Source organism: Lissotriton vulgaris, unplaced genomic scaffold (assembly GCF_964263255.1).
Source record: "Lissotriton vulgaris unplaced genomic scaffold, aLisVul1.2 SCAFFOLD_499, whole genome shotgun sequence".
NCBI classification, from domain to species: Eukaryota; Metazoa; Chordata; class Amphibia; order Caudata; family Salamandridae; genus Lissotriton; species Lissotriton vulgaris.
This window is the reverse complement of record NW_028247837.1, coordinates 1,059,282-1,066,683: the sequence shown is the minus strand read 5'-3', so window position 1 is coordinate 1,066,683 and position 7,402 is coordinate 1,059,282.

Here is a 7,402-nt window from a genome sequence, read left to right as displayed (position 1 = left end):
CCAAATTACTAGTAAGTAGCTGCAACCAAGTCCGCAATCCCACCGCTAGGCACCAATATGTTGGAATTAGGTAGCCTGGCCTAGGGCAAGACTAACATTTAGAGGCACAGTGTAAAGGTTGCAGACCACCCAAAAGTAACTTCACGCAATAGCACTCAAAAAGAAAAACACTACACCAAAATTATATGAAAATACGTGCTGCTTTATATAAAAATAATATGCTCTGTGTTGTCAAGTATCAGTAACTCACATATAAATAGTTCAAAGCAGTTTAGATCACTTTCAGGGTCAGCAATTATACGTTTTAAATTACTAGCAGATTATCACTTTTTTTACATTACTAGCTGTCACTGTACTTCCGAATTCTGATCACACTTTTTCATTAGGATAACTGTACCTTAGAATCAATTAGGCCAGATATGCCCCGCTAGAATCTTGGGAGAAAAATCTACCACATAGTATAAGCACGAATACGTTTCAATTCTAGACCATATTAACAATCAGCTTTTGTAGTAAAGACAATTCACTTTAGACACAACTGGCAGATATCTCTTACACTTTTTATAGCTCAGTTAGGCATTCACTATACTCAGCTTACTTTGTATAATTTCTCAGTTCAGTATTACTCTCCAGTTTGGTAAGATCAGCCCCTTTAATTAGATCAGGGTAACCCTTCCCTTTACATAAATAGCATTTCAGTTCACTTTCTTATCTGGTAAAAGGAAAGGGGTGAAGACCCATGTATGTCAGCTTACAACAGTACCCGGTCAGGGATTCCCCATAGACGCTGTACTCCCAGAGTCAGAGTCTCAATTTATACAGTTGCTCCTGTGCAGACAATCTCCCAGGTAACCACCTCCTTACTTGTGTCTGTCGTTGTTGCCTCAGGGGTAAGGCTGATCAAGCGCGAGGGGCTGGGGGAAGGAAGGCTGACGAGGCTCTCACGCCCCACAAGACTTCTCAGCTCAAGCCTGCTCCTCCGCGCTGCTCCCGCTCAGGAAACCACGAAGGCAGAAGCCTCAATGCCCCCAGACCTCTACCGGCCTTGCAACTCTCCCTCCCTGCCCGAGCCGGCTCCTCAGCGCGGCGCTCGAACAGGAGGGACCAAGCCGATTACTCGGCCAGCTGAAAACCCCTCCGGCGCTTCTCCTCAGCGCCGATCTCCGCAGACACTTCTCCAGCGGGCATGCGCAGAAGCGTTCTTGCCGAAGTCGCGTCCCACCGATCCCGCTCCAGGGAGAGACGCTACACGCTTGGGCCTGCTCACTTCCTTGCCCCTCCTTCCGGGGATAGCTACCTCAGAGGGGGCATGCGCGATGGCGCTCTTACTTTCCTCAAGTATGGGTCACTTCCAGCAACGCGACACAGCGCGATAGGCGCCCCTGGGGTCCCGCTCACGAAGGGAAGCCTCGACAGGCTTCTCAGGCTCAGTGGATCCCGGGGAGGTGATGGCACAAAGCGTAGTCGGTGTTTCCAAGGTCCTGCTCCCAGTTCACCTCACACCTTTCACCCAACAGGCGGAAGAGCTTGCCCTACGCCACAGGACCAGTCCAGGGTAAGGAAATACTACAGTTATTCAGTGATGTTACTTCCTTTCTTCACTAAAACGAGGAGGGGGGGAGGAAAGCTTCTTCAGGATAAGCCAATATGTACTTCCTTAACGCTAACCCCCTATTTCTCCTTACTGGACAGACTAGGGCTCAAGGGAACTCTTGGTTCAGCTCCCAGGACAGGGCTCTTCTTAGCTTCCAAAACTACCAGACTTAACCCCTTCACCTATCTGCCCAGGATCAGCAGGATGAGCTAACTTGGCTAGGACAACAGGACCAAGGAGGGGGAAAACCCTGACAGAGGGCTACTCTTGTAGAGGGAACCACCCTTCAGAATCCTACCCCCACTAGACCTCAGCCTTCACTCTAGCTGCTCCTCACTGACAGACAAAATGGCTGTCCAGCATTCCGCCTTATATAGGCTGCCCTTCAGTGGTCCAGAATGGACCAGAAGGTTCTGGAATGCCCTATGTTAGGCTATGGCCAGGTTCTGTTGGTGACAGTTGGGGCAGTTGGTGGCCACCATTTTAGGTGGTGCCAACTTTTCTGTCAGAACAGGCCTCTGGGCCTGAGGTAAAAGATTATGAGGGGGGAAGAAAACACCTATCCCCCTGCCCAACACCTACAAAAAGTCAGTAGACACAAAAATTAGCAAGGGTTTGAGGGGCAAAAAGGGGACAAAATAAATAAAAATTAGGAGGGACTTCGCCAAAAAGCCAGGCAGGTCTAACATAGATCAAGTGTTCTCATTTGGTCATCCAAAAATGGGGTGGTATGTCTCTTGATCAATGAGACCCATCCATCGCCCTTACTCAATTGGGTCGCACCATCAATCGCTAAGGTACCCATGAACAAATGATAAAGATGGGATCGAGTGCAGTGCAAAAATCAAAAGATGTGTGAGTTAAAAACAAGGGGTTAGGAACCCATAGGCAACACCACAGATTTATCGTTAGCGACAGCTGTTGCGCTGCCATGGGTTCCGAATTCTGATCCTTTATAAGCAATTCTGAGGCCACAGATTTCTGAGCTCGGAGGGTTGAGCATGCATGGGGCTTTAAGTCCATTGGCCACCTTGCTCACTGGTGTAGCTCACATAGGATACAGGAACTATACAAATATCCCCAACCCGACCGCCCCAAGGTTAGACCATTCCAATAGGGGTGCATTTTCGATATGCGATCCACCAAAGCTACAAGTGGGGCTTAGTTAGCAGGTGCAAATAACAAGCATTGACAAAGCCAACAGGTGGGCTTGTGGGAGGAGTAGTGCTCTTTTGCAATATACATGTATACCACTGGCGCGAGTTGGGCAAATGTTGTTTTAAATGGGGCATAGGTTGGGTGATGGACAAATGTAAATGTACAGGAATTTATATAGCGCAAATCACCAAGCGGTTTCTAAGCGCTTGCTTAGGGAACCCGTCCTGGTATTCCCCTGTGAGATAACCCCGGCAGGGTATCTGCAAGGTGAAAGCCAGGCATCCCGCAGCGAGGGGCCGTTGTGGAGATTAAGCAAGCTATTGCCCAGAGTCGCAGAGTGTGAACCCATGATTCGAGTAGGCACCGGAGCGAGAATTGTCGAGTCCATGGATGATGGACAAGCGAACCTGTGCAGTCCAGTGTAGGCGTTTGTTGGCGGGGTATCGTCATGCCTGGACACAAGCCATAGCCTTTCTGGGGCCCACCTGGTTGAGCCTGCTCTGATATGCAGAGCCTGCCCAGATGCACGAATGGTATTATATGCATATGTATTAGTTATGCAGGTAACCAACAACCATTGTCTATGTCAATAGCTCCTGCCTGCCGTAAGGGTAATGTTATGGGTGAGTGTAGCAATGGGCCACTAATGCTAAAGTAAACGCGGCGAAGAAGGTAGTTTTCAAGACCGTTTTCCCGGTGAGACAACTTCAATAGAGACCTCGATAGTGATTGGGCAGGAGCTTGCACAGCCTTAGCATTCCGAACTGAAGCAGGGTCAATGCCAAAACGACTCAATTTGTTGGGATTGTCCCAGAGCGCCTTGTTGCTTTCCGCTCCACATTAAGTAAGCCCTGGGCAAGGTTCTCGCTTTGGTGGGCTATACGGTAATGTGGTGTAAGCAAGCGGTACATTTAATAGTGTATGCGACTCTGGGAATAAACGTAATTCTCTCCCCCAACCACCAACACGCACCCTATAAACTGTGGGGGAATGGTACTTGGCAATAAAACATGGCTACCGTGTGCAACATTCGTCTAGTTTCTCAGGAGAGTCATCCAGTGGGAGCGGGGCTCGGCATGCGCCAACTGTGAGTCTGCTTCAGGAGGAGGGCCCTGGGCGTTGGACGGGGATCTGTAATGTGTAGGCCTGCTCTATGTATCCCGCGGGGACCACAACCTATTGTATTTGGCGGAGGGGCCTGTGGGTATCCTTGCTTATTTACCTGGCTTGCTCAGTCTGAGCCACACCCTTGTCCTGAGTTACGGTGGAGAGATGACTTTGCGGTTACTGCTACTGAGGGGCGTTAGATGTTAGTTATCATGGAACAGCAAAACATTGTTGGTCAGCTGGGGAAGCTAAGGCGTGTGTGATGTTGCCTGGGCGCACGTTGATTATTAATACCGCTGTTGGCAATGCACAGCCTTTTCCAGGATACGCGGGGGGCTCTGCCACTTTAAAACTAGCATTTAGAAGGTTGAGTCAGGAGTGCATACTCGTTCTCAACAGCACATGCAATAGTTTTAGTTTTTAGCACCTGCCCTTGGTAGAAACTTATTGGGAACCCCTGATTAGAACAGCTTTGAATTTGATACAGTACAGCTCTTGCATGCCCACTTTAGCGAAAGTTACTGTCAGTGCAATTCCATTTGCTGAATCTGTTTTCTTCCACAAGCAAGTTATATGCGTGTTTACAAAAGTGTAACACAGCAATCGGCTCACTAACAATTAAATTAAAAGGTGAGCGGAGCGCTGTGAGTCGGTAGTGCGACCGTTAGTGTTTCATTTTGCTATCACAGTTTTAGAAGAATGGAAAGAAACTTGTTCTTGGTGGCGCCAATTTTATAGGGCATGTGTACCACCAGCCAAAGTCACATGACTGCAGATTATGGGAAGGCAGGTAAAGACAGCACCTCACTTGAGGTTCCCCCTTAGCAAGAACCTTTGCACCGTGTGGAGCTGTCACAGTTGACATGCCTCTCCTTTTAGCCGCTTGGCGTTCTGGTAGGGATATCGAGCCAAGCCAAGGTCGCATGGCGGCAGAATTAGGCAATGGCAGGTTAAGAAAGCACCTTACTTGCGGTCCCTCTTTTGGCAAGAAGCCTTGTACAGTGTGGATCTGTTACAGCTGATATGTCTGTTTTAAAGTCACTGGGCATTCTTGATGATTAGAGAGTGTCAGATAGAAGGGACAGGTTGCCTAGTACCTGATGCGTCCCTACAATGCCCCAGTTAAACTCCTCTAATAGTTTTGGTCGGCTACAGCTGCATTGTAAGGAGAAAATTGAATACAATATTCAACACACAAAAGTGACAGTCCCACCTTTCAGAAGGGCAGCATTTCCAATATGCTATGATGCGAAGCTTGAACTGTGGCTTCAGTTACCTTATACAACGAACGAACATTGTTAAAGCCAATAATACTGCTGGGTTGTAGGTGTAGGTGTTTCTGTAGGATACATCTGGAGGCAATGATGGAAACAGCAAATCCGAGCCTGGTGCACACTAAGACTAGCACTTATCACCAGCGGACGAGTCAGACAATGCCCAAATTGCATTGACCACGCAACCATGAGGCTGCCTGTTGGGTCCTCAGCCACAGGAGGACCAAGACAGGGTTAACACAGGCCGGTGGTAGACAACCTTGCCCATGTACAGGGGTTTCACCGGGTGGGCGTGCCCACCACCGACGGTGATGGCTTAAGAAGCGAGGAATGCTTGGTCCTCTCGCATTGGCAGGCGATTTCTGGGTAGGCTTAGCTTGGCAGGCCACCCTGCAGTGGTTCATTGACTCCAGCAGTCTGGCTGGGGTTCATCCAGGAAGGGGGCACAGTAGGACTTAGTCAGCCTAGAATGATATGCACATACTGGTACACGGTGCAGTAGGGTTGGTAGCACTCAGAACTGGGGGGGTCGCATGCACACACCCCCAGCACACACCCAATGCCTGGGATAATGGTGCAGGAAAAATTCGGTTTTACCCTAGGAAACTGTGATCTTATGCCCAGGTCCTGTCTGCCTTTGCTACCGGTCACCAGCCCAACGGTGGGAAAGTATAAGCGATAGTCAATGCTGAGGTGGATTACCTTGTAGGGCATGTTTACTTCTTGGACTTTCCCATTTTGGGGTCAAACTGGGCTGGAATATTAAGTCCACTGTCAACAGGAATCACCCAGCATTCCTTCAATCCAAATAGGGGCGAGTAGCGATACATCAGCATGTGGGTAACATACACCGGTTATCAGCATACCCCGGGGGCGCGCGTGCTCCACAAACCATAGAGCCTCGACCAGCATGGTACCAAGTGGCAGAACCAAAAATCGGTTGAACTCCCGATTCGTGAATATGCTAGAGAGGGGGTAAGCAGGACTTAGCAGTCCTTAAATGTAGGCACCATTGACCAGCAGGGGTCATGATACAACCCAGTCACTCTGCGAGTCAGTAGGTTCAGGGGGATTCACTACAGAGGGAGCTGAGTTGGTGATACCTTGCCCTTTGTCACATACTTACAGTTATGGACAACTAGGGGCGGCATGATTTAACAAACAGAATGACTGCAATTGCTGACAATTTCCTTTTCCCCCCATCAGCCTAAGTGGGCAGGCGGGTGTGGGAGCGGTCAGCTCCCCCCCTTGCTCATTGTCACATCTTATAGTTATGGACACCAACTGGGGTCGGCATGACTTAGGGAGCAAAAGGACAGTGCAAATACTAAAAGTATAACCCTCCTCGCCCAACCAGCCTATAGTATCAGGCGGGGGGAACGGTCAGCTAACAAGTGGGCTGCTGTCCTTTATAGGTGGGGCACAGGTGTGCAGGTTACACGGTGCTAGTGGTACAGCAGCTAGGTGAGATCGGCAAATTCATGGGTGCCAGGTGCGCCATAGTGCCTGCATCCGCCTCGCCCAGTGTGGCTTGGGGCAGAGTCATATGAAGCAGTGGAATGAAAGGCATACGTCAGATTCTGGCGGTCTAAAGGCAAAGGGACTGGGATATAGACCAGGTTCCCTGCCCAAGTTGGGCAGGGGGCCTGTTTATGCGAAATTGCAGGTGAGAAAGGAGCTCTTTTGGTGGGGGGGCCCTGTCAGCGACGGTGGCCGCCGCCAGAGCTGTGGCGGAGTTACAGGGCGATCTGGAAGCAATTGGGTACAGAAGAGTACCTCTGCACGGCACATAGGGGGTGCCAGAGCCAGAGCCCAGGAGCCTCATGAGAGGTCCCTGGAAGTCGTGTCGGTGCCCAGTTTGTCCTTCGGGCGGTTGTGGGCCTGAACGGGGCCCCGAAAGGGGCGTGAGTATTAAGTGTCACGTGATCCGGGAGGAGGATCACCAGAAGGGGCAGCACAATTGGGGTTCACCCCAGTGCTGCTTGGCTCATCAGGCTAGCAGGTTGCGATTATGCTGCCTGCCCTTGTATCGCCCGTAAGATAACCCACCATATTACATAACGTTGTATGTAATAAACCTGCAGCAGTTTTTCCCAATAACAATTTGTGTGGTGTGTATTTATTTGCATGCATGCAAGGTGCTTGGGGGGTTGTCGCCATGATGGTACTATGCGGCTGCCCGAGGCCACCGCAGGAGGCCACTCAAGAGGGCGGCCCTGTAGTGCCATCGGGCAGCCCACACCCCTCCTGTCTTCCCTTAGGGGCAGGG